The sequence below is a fragment of the Equus asinus genome, chromosome 20, assembly GCF_041296235.1.
Source record: "Equus asinus isolate D_3611 breed Donkey chromosome 20, EquAss-T2T_v2, whole genome shotgun sequence".
NCBI classification, from domain to species: domain Eukaryota; kingdom Metazoa; phylum Chordata; class Mammalia; order Perissodactyla; family Equidae; genus Equus; species Equus asinus.
This window is the reverse complement of record NC_091809.1, coordinates 4,759,364-4,773,073: the sequence shown is the minus strand read 5'-3', so window position 1 is coordinate 4,773,073 and position 13,710 is coordinate 4,759,364.

Sequence of the window (13,710 nt, the reverse complement as noted above, 5' to 3'; positions counted from 1 at the left end):
GCCATTTGTGACCACCAGAATGGCTGTGAGGGTTTTAGGGGAAGTGTAACAAGCCCCAGTGAGAAATTCAAATACCATAGAATCTCACTTACAAGGAGAAGAAAAAGCAAGCACTAACCAACAGGTGGCACTGAACATTTGTATGCGGGCTCCCAGAGGCAAAGAGGGGCGGTGACGGAGGGTGAAAGAGAAGATTAGGCACAAGTGTGTGGTGAGGGCCTGTGATTAGTCTTACACTGGTGAAGATGATGTAAGCTACACAGAAGTCTAAAGCAATGAGGACGTGAATCTGGAAGTTATAGTACGTTCTAATGCAGGGTCATGGCTATAAATTCACCTCAAATCAAAAATCCAAAAAGGGGTCCAGAATGATGTCATAAAGCTTTGGGGGCGGAAAGAGTTTACGGAAGGTGAACTTCCAAGGATGGAAAATCACCTCCAAATGCTTACAGATGCTACAGAAAGGCAGACCATTCCAAATAGGTGAAGAGGAATACTACGAAGAGAACATGATCAGTCCTAAACCCATGAACGAACGGAAAATGTTACCGTCCATGATGTTATTACTAATCACCTTCACGAATAATCCAAACAGGCCCACGTCTTCCCAAGTTCAGGCAAAAGGTTGGTCCAAAAGTACAATTCAGGGCCGGCCCTGTGGTGGAGCAGGTAAGTGCCCACATTCCGCTTGGGCGGCCCGGGCCTCACTGTTTCACATTACGAGTGCATATCACATTAGTAGTGTTAGGAAATATAGATTTCATGGTATGGTGCGGGCAGAGATCATAAATAAGCAGCAATTGTGAGGATACGTTATCAATACGCACAAGAAAAGGAACCATAAGAATATTACAATCTATGGAAGTATCTGGTACACTTCCCAAAGGCAGAAGGAAGGAAAACTTGTGACCTGCCAAGGTGGAATTGGCAGAGTGCCACGAGATGACACCATCATCGGGCATCAGAACATTCCCTGGGCAACTTCAACTTGTGAGGGAGTCCAGGACTTTTTCTGGGTAAGGTCCACCCATTTTGCCATCTACCCAAGATATAAGAGATAAAACCCAGGATAATCTTACAGGAGTGAAACCAGTGTCTAGAGAGAATGTAGGAGCCCTTTCGAAGTTCAAGGAGAAAGATAGAAACTGACAACAATTGCAGAAAAAGGAAAACTATCCTACCTAGACAGGGTGAGGAGTCAGACTGGTCTGAGATGGCTGTGAAACTCTGTGTGCACGGAGGTTGTCAGGACAACTTCGAATTTTGAGGTCGCTTATGACATCACGGTGAACATGTCCCCCAGGGTGGCCGCATGGTTACAGTCTGAGGATTGGCCTAGGCTAGGCTATTAAAGGGACAGATACCCAGAAACAGGTTTGGCAAACAGAAAGCAGGCACAGAAACTAGAAGAGATAAAACAGAGTCTGATGCAAGGGATAAGAAAGGAACCCTAGGCCACAAGTGAGAATAGAGGGACAGGCACGGAGAGGAGAACATTGTCATCTATTCAAGTCTATGGGGAGGTCATGCTGATTCAAGCTTGCAACTTCATTGGAAACAAGTGGCCGGACTTGGCGTTCATCACACCTACAGTGCCCTTGTGCCTTAAGCATAATGCAAAGTCAAGAAAGATGTCTTGAGGACATTGAAGAGAAGAATCGATGCCTCCTTTCCAAGGCCCATAGCATTCTTTGCAGGTCAGTCTCTTTTTCCGAAGCTCTGGTGTCACGTGGGCCCACTGGGCACATGGTAATGTGTCCCAAGAGATGTCTTGGAAGCCTTGAAGGAATGGAGCCCTGTCACGCTTGGGGTATGTCTCTTTGTTTGGAAGTGCTCTACAAGGGTGCTGAAAAGCACCCTCTTCCACAGGGCTTCGTTCCTTCGTGAAGGCTGCCCTCCCAGGCTAGTGTGCTCTGTTTGCCTCCATCGAAATTCTCTCCCCCTACCTCTTGCCGTAGAAGGATTATTGATTATGTGTTTTGACACCATATGTAAGGAAGTTGCACGAAAATTAGAACTTTACAGTTGTGTTTCAAGAAAAATAAACAGGCCAGGGTAGAGGATGTAGGGCAAACAAATGGCACACCCTATAAAAATTAAGTAAGCCCGTATCTGGACGGAATCTAGGGGAACGTTCAAGGATCAGGGGTCAAGTTCGAAACTTCCCAAATCCGGAAAAGAGACAGAAAAATATCTTTCCTGGAGAGTGGAATTCATCCGATTTGTCTAAGTTGTCTTGGAAACATTGTGTCCGTGAAGGGGGTTGCCAGGACCACCTCGAATTTGGAGTTTCTGATCTCAGGATGTCAAACCAACCCACATGACCACGTGTTCTCAGTGCTTAGTTTGACCTAGGCTAGGGTAGCCAAGAGTCCTACAAGTGACCGGTGCAAATTCAAGGACAACAACCAAGAGTCACGAAAGCACTCACACCTCACCCTAGAGAACATACAGCGATTAACGAAATACAAACTAATCCCTCGGAATGAAGGAGAACGGACTGATAAGCATGTCTAAGGGAGATAGCTGAGAAAGACCATGACGAGTATACTATGGAAAAGAAAAAGAGGACCCAGAAAATGGAAGGTGAACAGAAATCACACCTGAATTATCCACAATGAAAGATGATGTCCGTCTTTAGACAGACTCTGCTGGAACGTTTGAAAGTCAGAGAAATTCACAAGCCAAAAAACGGCAGCGAAGGTCAAGCATGGGCTAACTGGGAAGGGTGAGTTATGAGACTGCTCCAAGCAGGCTCTGAAACCTGTATCCAGGAAGCATGCTGGACCTCAGAGACACAATTATGACAAATCCTCTGACATCACAATGGACCCGAAAAACAACCTAGCCTCATCTACACAGTGCTAGAGTTGGGCTCACTAGTATATTTAACTCCCGTTGCACTCAACTGCACGTTGCCACTGAACATGTAAGTGGCCGGCCGGTGGTGCAGTGGTGAGGTCCGCACCTTCTGGGTCTGTGGCCCAGTATGGGCTGGGTGGAATCCTCGGTTTGGGCCTCCTCACCACTGCTTCAGTTGTTCTGGTGCAGGCGTCCGAGGTAGAGTAGAGGCAGATGGGAAGGGACGTTGGACAGGGCCAGACTTCCACAGCAAATACAGGAGCATTGCCAGCAGATGTGAGCACAGCAATGCACTTGTGCCAAAACAAAACCAATTAAAAGTTGCAAAGAATAGAAAAACTGAAGCTAAGGAAAAAAAAACAAAAAAACAGGAGCTTGCCATTACGAAGAATAGGATCTCTGTGAATAACCTTAGCAAAACAGGTGAATTCTATGTTAATTCAAAAACTAGCAAACCTTTGGGGAAAGAAACTCAAGAAGACACAAGAAAAAAAAAGATATCGAGGGATCTAGGAATGGAAGGATTAACACACTTGAAAGGTTCATACCGCAGTAAGGAATCTCTGGATTCCATGCAATCCCAGTCAAAGTTGCAGCAGTATTTGCCACAGAGAAGAAGAGAGAATCCTGAAGTTTCTAGCCAGCAACACGAGACCCTGACTAGGCAAAGGAATCCTCAGGAAAACGAACAAAGCAGCACGTGTCACAATTTCTGATTTCAACATAGAGGACGAAGCGCTAGGTACCGAAACGGCACAGTCTGGGCCCCAAAACAGGCATGAAGACCCATGCAAAACAATTGAGAGCCCAGAGCCCAACTCAAACTTACATGGACAGCCCATTTTGGACCAGGGAGCCAAGTGGAGACAGCGGAGAAAGGAGAGTCTCTACAATAAACGGTGCTGGGAAGCCTGCACAGCCACATGGAACACAACGAGAGTACACCATGATGTTACACCTGGCACACACACCACCTGAAATGGATTAAAGCCTTGAATGGCAGACTTGAAACCGTGAACCTTGTAGGAGAAGACCTAGGCAGAGTGCTCTTTGCCATCTGTCTGAGCCGCCTATTTGGAAGAAGCATGTCTGACTGGGCAAGGGCAACAAAGGAAACAAGAAACAAACGGGACCACATCAAATGCACACACTTCTGCCCACTCAAGGAAACCATCAACTGAATACTAAGACACCACAACAATTGGGAGAGGATGTTTGCAAACCACACATCGGACAAGGGGTGAAAAGCCCAAAGATACAATCAACTCGCACGTCTCCACAAGAAAAAAAACAAGCCAATGAAAACCTGGTCAAAAGATGGAAGCAGAGATTTCTCCGAAGAAGACAGAAAGAGGGCCAGTAGGTGCATGAAAACTTGTTCACCATCATGAAGTCTCAGGAAAATGCAAATCCAAACTGCAAGGCCATGGCAGCTCACTGTGGTCAGCATGGCTAGAAGGAAGCAGACAGGAAATAACAAGTGTCAGAGAGGAGGTGCAGAGAAGGGAAGCCTCCTGCACTGCTGGTGGGAGTGTAACCCGGTGCAGCCACGATGCCAAAGGTGTGGAACTGCCTCAGAAATTTAAGTATCCATGTCCCGTATGACCCAGCTATTAATCTGCCGCTTGCTTATCCAAAAAAGTCAGAAAGACTACCGCATAAAGACATGTGCATGGCTGTGTTCACCACAGTCTTACTCCGGATATCCAAGACTTGGAAAGCACCCTGGTGTCCAGCAAGGGATGATTGGAGAAGGAAGATGGGCTATAGCCACACAATGGTATACCACTCAGCCGGAACAAATGATGCAATCCAGCCATTTGTGACCACCAGAATGGCTGTGAGGGTTTTAGGGGAAGTGTAACAAGCCCCAGTGAGAAATTCAAATACCATAGAATCTCACTTACAAGGAGAAGAAAAAGCAAGCACTAACCAACAGGTGGCACTGAACATTTGTATGCGGGCTCCCAGAGGCAAAGAGGGGCGGTGACGGAGGGTGAAAGAGAAGATTAGGCACAAGTGTGTGGTGAGGGCCTGTGATTAGTCTTACACTGGTGAAGATGATGTAAGCTACACAGAAGTCTAAAGCAATGAGGACGTGAATCTGGAAGTTATAGTACGTTCTAATGCAGGGTCATGGCTATAAATTCACCTCAAATCAAAAATCCAAAAAGGGGTCCAGAATGATGTCATAAAGCTTTGGGGGCGGAAAGAGTTTACGGAAGGTGAACTTCCAAGGATGGAAAATCACCTCCAAATGCTTACAGATGCTACAGAAAGGCAGACCATTCCAAATAGGTGAAGAGGAATACTACGAAGAGAACATGATCAGTCCTAAACCCATGAACGAACGGAAAATGTTACCGTCCATGATGTTATTACTAATCACCTTCACGAATAATCCAAACAGGCCCACGTCTTCCCAAGTTCAGGCAAAAGGTTGGTCCAAAAGTACAATTCAGGGCCGGCCCTGTGGTGGAGCAGGTAAGTGCCCACATTCCGCTTGGGCGGCCCGGGCCTCACTGTTTCACATTACGAGTGCATATCACATTAGTAGTGTTAGGAAATATAGATTTCATGGTATGGTGCGGGCAGAGATCATAAATAAGCAGCAATTGTGAGGATACGTTATCAATACGCACAAGAAAAGGAACCATAAGAATATTACAATCTATGGAAGTATCTGGTACACTTCCCAAAGGCAGAAGGAAGGAAAACTTGTGACCTGCCAAGGTGGAATTGGCAGAGTGCCACGAGATGACACCATCATCGTGCATCAGAACATTCCCTGGGCAACTTCAACTTGTGAGGGAGTCCAGGACTTTTTCTGGGTAAGGTCCACCCATTTTGCCATCTACCCAAGATATAAGAGATAAAACCCAGGATAATCTTACAGGAGTGAAACCAGTGTCTAGAGAGAATGTAGGAGCCCTTTCGAAGTTCAAGGAGAAAGATAGAAACTGACAACAATTGCAGAAAAAGGAAAACTATCCTACCTAGACAGGGTGAGGAGTCAGACTGGTCTGAGATGGCTGTGAAACTCTGTGTGCACGGAGGTTGTCAGGACAACTTCGAATTTTGAGGTCGCTTATGACATCACGGTGAACATGTCCCCCAGGGTGGCCGCATGGTTACAGTCTGAGGATTGGCCTAGGCTAGGCTATTAAAGGGACAGATACCCAGAAACAGGTTTGGCAAACAGAAAGCAGGCACAGAAACTAGAAGAGATAAAACAGAGTCTGATGCAAGGGATAAGAAAGGAACCCTAGGCCACAAGTGAGAATAGAGGGACAGGCACGGAGAGGAGAACATTGTCATCTATTCAAGTCTATGGGGAGGTCATGCTGATTCAAGCTTGCAACTTCATTGGAAACAAGTGGCCGGACTTGGCGTTCATCACACCTACAGTGCCCTTGTGCCTTAAGCATAATGCAAAGTCAAGAAAGATGTCTTGAGGACATTGAAGAGAAGAATCGATGCCTCCTTTCCAAGGCCCATAGCATTCTTTGCAGGTCAGTCTCTTTTTCCGAAGCTCTGGTGTCACGTGGGCCCACTGGGCACATGGTAATGTGTCCCAAGAGATGTCTTGGAAGCCTTGAAGGAATGGAGCCCTGTCACGCTTGGGGTATGTCTCTTTGTTTGGAAGTGCTCTACAAGGGTGCTGAAAAGCACCCTCTTCCACAGGGCTTCGTTCCTTCGTGAAGGCTGCCCTCCCAGGCTAGTGTGCTCTGTTTGCCTCCATCGAAATTCTCTCCCCCTACCTCTTGCCGTAGAAGGATTATTGATTATGTGTTTTGACACCACATGTAAGGAAGTTGCACGAAAATTAGAACTTTACAGTTGTGTTTCAAGAAAAATAAACAGGCCAGGGTAGAGGATGTAGGGCAAACAAATGGCACACCCTATAAAAATTAAGTAAGCCCGTATCTGGACGGAATCTAGGGGAACGTTCAAGGATCAGGGGTCAAGTTCGAAACTTCCCAAATCCGGAAAAGAGACAGAAAAATATCTTTCCTGGAGAGTGGAATTCATCCGATTTGTCTAAGTTGTCTTGGAAACATTGTGTCCGTGAAGGGGGTTGCCAGGACCACCTCGAATTTGGAGTTTCTGATCTCAGGATGTCAAACCAACCCACATGACCACGTGTTCTCAGTGCTTAGTTTGACCTAGGCTAGGGTAGCCAAGAGTCCTACAAGTGACCGGTGCAAATTCAAGGACAACAACCAAGAGTCACGAAAGCACTCACACCTCACCCTAGAGAACATACAGCGATTAACGAAATACAAACTAATCCCTTGGAATGAAGGAGAACGGACTGATAAGCATGTCTAAGGGAGATAGCTGAGAAAGACCATGACGAGTATACTATGGAAAAGAAAAAGAGGACCCAGAAAATGGAAGGTGAACAGAAATCACACCTGAATTATCCACAATGAAAGATGATGTCCGTCTTTAGACAGACTCTGCTGGAACGTTTGAAAGTCAGAGAAATTCACAAGCCAAAAAACGGCAGCGAAGGTCAAGCATGGGCTAACTGGGAAGGGTGAGTTATGAGACTGCTCCAAGCAGGCTCTGAAACCTGTATCCAGGAAGCATGCTGGACCTCAGAGACACAATTATGACAAATCCTCTGACATCACAATGGACCCGAAAAACAACCTAGCCTCATCTACACAGTGCTAGAGTTGGGCTCACTAGTATATTTAACTCCCATTGCACTCAACTGCACGTTGCCACTGAACATGTAAGTGGCCGGCCGGTGGTGCAGTGGTGAGGTCCGCACCTTCTGGGTCTGTGGCCCAGTATGGGCTGGGTGGAATCCTCGGTTTGGGCCTCCTCACCACTGCTTCAGTTGTTCTGGTGCAGGCGTCCGAGGTAGAGTAGAGGCAGATGGGAAGGGACGTTGGACAGGGCCAGACTTCCACAGCAAATACAGGAGCATTGCCAGCAGATGTGAGCACAGCAATGCACTTGTGCCAAAACAAAACCAATTAAAAGTTGCAAAGAACAGAAAAACTGAAGCTAAGGAAAAAAAAAACAAAAAAACAGGAGCTTGCCATTACGAAGAATAGGATCTCTGTGAATAACCTTAGCAAAACAGGTGAATTCTATGTTAATTCAAAAACTAGCAAACCTTTGGGGAAAGAAACTCAAGAAGACACAAGAAAAAAAAAGATATCGAGGGATCGAGGAATGGAAGGATTAACACACTTGAAAGGTTCATACCACAGTAAGGAATCTCTGGATTCCATGCAATCCCAGTCAAAGTTGCAGCAGTATTTGCCACAGAGAAGAAGAGAGAATCCTAAAGTTTCTAGCCAGCAACACGAGACCCTGACTAGGCAAAGGAATCCTCAGGAAAACGAACAAAGCAGCACGTGTCACAATTTCTGATTTCAACATAAAGGACGAAGCGCTAGGTACAGAAACGGCACAGTCTGGGCCCCAAAACAGGCATGAAGACCCATGCAAAACAATTGAGAGCCCAGAGCCCAACTCAAACTTACATGGACAGCCCATTTTGGACCAGGGAGCCAAGTGGAGACAGCGGAGGAAGGAGAGTCTCTACAATAAACGGTGCTGGGAAGCCTGCACAGCCACATGGAACACAACGAGAGTACACCATGATGTTACACCTGGCACACACACCACCTGAAATGGATTAAAGCCTTGAATGGCAGACTTGAAACCGTGAACCTTGTAGGAGAAGACCTAGGCAGAGTGCTCTTTGCCATCTGTCTGAGCCGCCTATTTGGAAGAAGCATGTCTGACTGGGCAAGGGCAACAAAGGAAACAAGAAACAAACGGGACCACATCAAATGCACACACTTCTGCCCACTCAAGGAAACCATCAACTGAATACTAAGACACCACAACAATTGGGTGAGGATGTTTGCAAACCACACATCGGACAAGGGGTGAAAAGCCCAAAGATACAATCAACTCGCACGTCTCCACAAGAAAAAAAACAAGCCAATGAAAACCTGGTCAAAAGATGGAAGCAGAGATTTCTCCGAAGAAGACAGAAAGAGGGCCAGTAGGTGCATGAAAACTTGTTCACCATCATGAAGTCTCAGGAAAATGCAAATCCAAACTGCAAGGCCATGGCAGCTCACTGTGGTCAGCATGGCTAGAAGGAAGCAGACAGGAAATAACAAGTGTCAGAGAGGAGGTGCAGAGAAGGGAAGCCTCCTGCACTGCTGGTGGGAGTGTAACCCGGTGCAGCCACGATGCCAAAGGTGTGGAACTGCCTCAGAAATTTAAGTATCCATGTCCCGTATGACCCAGCTATTAATCTGCCGCTTGCTTATCCAAAAAAGTCAGAAAGACTACCGCATAAAGACATGTGCATGGCTGTGTTCACCACAGTCTTACTCCGGATATCCAAGACTTGGAAAGCACCCTGGTGTCCAGCAAGGGATGATTGGAGAAGGAAGATGGGCTATAGCCACACAATGGTATACCACTCAGCCGGAACAAATGATGCAATCCAGCCATTTGTGACCACCAGAATGGCTGTGAGGGTTTTAGGGGAAGTGTAACAAGCCCCAGTGAGAAATTCAAATACCATAGAATCTCACTTACAAGGAGAAGAAAAAGCAAGCACTAACCAACAGGTGGCACTGAACATTTGTATGCGGGCTCCCAGAGGCAAAGAGGGGCGGTGACGGAGGGTGAAAGAGAAGATTAGGCACAAGTGTGTGGTGAGGGCCTGTGATTAGTCTTACACTGGTGAAGATGATGTAAGCTACACAGAAGTCTAAAGCAATGAGGATGTGAATCTGGAAGTTATAGTACGTTCTAATGCAGGGTCATGGCTATAAATTCACCTCAAATCAAAAATCCAAAAAGGGGTCCAGAATGATGTCATAAAGCTTTGGGGGCGGAAAGAGTTTACGGAAGGTGAACTTCCAAGGATGGAAAATCACCTCCAAATGCTTACAGATGCTACAGAAAGGCAGACCATTCCAAATAGGTGAAGAGGAATACTACGAAGAGAACATGATCAGTCCTAAACCCATGAACGAACGGAAAATGTTACCGTCCATGATGTTATTACTAATCACCTTCACGAATAATCCAAACAGGCCCACGTCTTCCCAAGTTCAGGCAAAAGGTTGGTCCAAAAGTACAATTCAGGGCCGGCCCTGTGGTGGAGCAGGTAAGTGCCCACATTCCGCTTGGGCGGCCCGGGCCTCACTGTTTCACATTACGAGTGCATATCACATTAGTAGTGTTAGGAAATATAGATTTCATGGTATGGTGCGGGCAGAGATCATAAATAAGCAGCAATTGTGAGGATACGTTATCAATACGCACAAGAAAAGGAACCATAAGAATATTACAATCTATGGAAGTATCTGGTACACTTCCCAAAGGCAGAAGGAAGGAAAACTTGTGACCTGCCAAGGTGGAATTGGCAGAGTGCCACGAGATGACACCATCATCGTGCATCAGAACATTCCCTGGGCAACTTCAACTTGTGAGGGAGTCCAGGACTTTTTCTGGGTAAGGTCCACCCATTTTGCCATCTACCCAAGATATAAGAGATAAAACCCAGGATAATCTTACAGGAGTGAAACCAGTGTCTAGAGAGAATGTAGGAGCCCTTTCGAAGTTCAAGGAGAAAGATAGAAACTGACAACAATTGCAGAAAAAGGAAAACTATCCTACCTAGACAGGGTGAGGAGTCAGACTGGTCTGAGATGGCTGTGAAACTCTGTGTGCACGGAGGTTGTCAGGACAACTTCGAATTTTGAGGTCGCTTATGACATCACGGTGAACATGTCCCCCAGGGTGGCCGCATGGTTACAGTCTGAGGATTGGCCTAGGCTAGGCTATTAAAGGGACAGATACCCAGAAACAGGTTTGGCAAACAGAAAGCAGGCACAGAAACTAGAAGAGATAAAACAGAGTCTGATGCAAGGGATAAGAAAGGAACCCTAGGCCACAAGTGAGAATAGAGGGACAGGCACGGAGAGGAGAACATTGTCATCTATTCAAGTCTATGGGGAGGTCATGCTGATTCAAGCTTGCAACTTCATTGAAACAAGTGGCCGGACTTGGCGTTCATCACACCTACAGTGCCCTTGTGCCTTAAGCATAATGCAAAGTCAAGAAAGATGTCTTGAGGACATTGAAGAGAAGAATCGATGCCTCCTTTCCAAGGCCCATAGCATTCTTTGCAGGTCAGTCTCTTTTTCCGAAGCTCTGGTGTCACGTGGGCCCACTGGGCACATGGTAATGTGTCCCAAGAGATGTCTTGGAAGCCTTGAAGGAATGGAGCCCTGTCACGCTTGGGGTATGTCTCTTTGTTTGGAAGTGCTCTACAAGGGTGCTGAAAAGCACCCTCTTCCACAGGGCTTCGTTCCTTCGTGAAGGCTGCCCTCCCAGGCTAGTGTGCTCTGTTTGCCTCCATCGAAATTCTCTCCCCCTACCTCTTGCCGTAGAAGGATTATTGATTATGTGTTTTGACACCATATGTAAGGAAGTTGCACGAAAATTAGAACTTTACAGTTGTGTTTCAAGAAAAATAAACAGGCCAGGGTAGAGGATGTAGGGCAAACAAATGGCACACCCTATAAAAATTAAGTAAGCCCGTATCTGGACGGAATCTAGGGGAACGTTCAAGGATCAGGGGTCAAGTTCGAAACTTCCCAAATCCGGAAAAGAGACAGAAAAATATCTTTCCTGGAGAGTGGAATTCATCCGATTTGTCTAAGTTGTCTTGGAAACATTGTGTCCGTGAAGGGGGTTGCCAGGACCACCTCGAATTTGGAGTTTCTGATCTCAGGATGTCAAACCAACCCACATGACCACGTGTTCTCAGTGCTTAGTTTGACCTAGGCTAGGGTAGCCAAGAGTCCTACAAGTGACCGGTGCAAATTCAAGGACAACAACCAAGAGTCACGAAAGCACTCACACCTCACCCTAGAGAACATACAGCGATTAACGAAATACAAACTAATCCCTCGGAATGAAGGAGAACGGACTGATAAGCATGTCTAAGGGAGATAGCTGAGAAAGACCATGACGAGTATACTATGGAAAAGAAAAAGAGGACCCAGAAAATGGAAGGTGAACAGAAATCACACCTGAATTATCCACAATGAAAGATGATGTCCGTCTTTAGACAGACTCTGCTGGAACGTTTGAAAGTCAGAGAAATTCACAAGCCAAAAAACGGCAGCGAAGGTCAAGCATGGGCTAACTGGGAAGGGTGAGTTATGAGACTGCTCCAAGCAGGCTCTGAAACCTGTATCCAGGAAGCATGCTGGACCTCAGAGACACAATTATGACAAATCCTCTGACATCACAATGGACCCGAAAAACAACCTAGCCTCATCTACACAGTGCTAGAGTTGGGCTCACTAGTATATTTAACTCCCGTTGCACTCAACTGCACGTTGCCACTGAACATGTAAGTGGCCGGCCGGTGGTGCAGTGGTGAGGTCCGCACCTTCTGGGTCTGTGGCCCAGTATGGGCTGGGTGGAATCCTCGGTTTGGGCCTCCTCACCACTGCTTCAGTTGTTCTGGTGCAGGCGTCCGAGGTAGAGTAGAGGCAGATGGGAAGGGACGTTGGACAGGGCCAGACTTCCACAGCAAATACAGGAGCATTGCCAGCAGATGTGAGCACAGCAATGCACTTGTGCCAAAACAAAACCAATTAAAAGTTGCAAAGAATAGAAAAACTGAAGCTAAGGAAAAAAAAAACAAAAAAACAGGAGCTTGCCATTACGAAGAATAGGATCTCTGTGAATAACCTTAGCAAAACAGGTGAATTCTATGTTAATTCAAAAACTAGCAAACCTTTGGGGAAAGAAACTCAAGAAGACACAAGAAAAAAAAAGATATCGAGGGATCTAGGAATGGAAGGATTAACACACTTGAAAGGTTCATACCGCAGTAAGGAATCTCTGGATTCCATGCAATCCCAGTCAAAGTTGCAGCAGTATTTGCCACAGAGAAGAAGAGAGAATCCTGAAGTTTCTAGCCAGCAACACGAGACCCTGACTAGGCAAAGGAATCCTCAGGAAAACGAACAAAGCAGCACGTGTCACAATTTCTGATTTCAACATAGAGGACGAAGCGCTAGGTACCGAAACGGCACAGTCTGGGCCCCAAAACAGGCATGAAGACCCATGCAAAACAATTGAGAGCCCAGAGCCCAACTCAAACTTACATGGACAGCCCATTTTGGACCAGGGAGCCAAGTGGAGACAGCGGAGAAAGGAGAGTCTCTACAATAAACGGTGCTGGGAAGCCTGCACAGCCACATGGAACACAACGAGAGTACACCATGATGTTACACCTGGCACACACACCACCTGAAATGGATTAAAGCCTTGAATGGCAGACTTGAAACCGTGAACCTTGTAGGAGAAGACCTAGGCAGAGTGCTCTTTGCCATCTGTCTGAGCCGCCTATTTGGAAGAAGCATGTCTGACTGGGCAAGGGCAACAAAGGAAACAAGAAACAAACGGGACCACATCAAATGCACACACTTCTGCCCACTCAAGGAAACCATCAACTGAATACTAAGACACCACAACAATTGGGAGAGGATGTTTGCAAACCACACATCGGACAAGGGGTGAAAAGCCCAAAGATACAATCAACTCGCACGTCTCCACAAGAAAAAAAACAAGCCAATGAAAACCTGGTCAAAAGATGGAAGCAGAGATTTCTCCGAAGAAGACAGAAAGAGGGCCAGTAGGTGCATGAAAACTTGTTCACCATCATGAAGTCTCAGGAAAATGCAAATCCAAACTGCAAGGCCATGGCAGCTCACTGTGGTCAGCATGGCTAGAAGGAAGCAGACAGGAAATAACAAGTGTCAGAGAGGA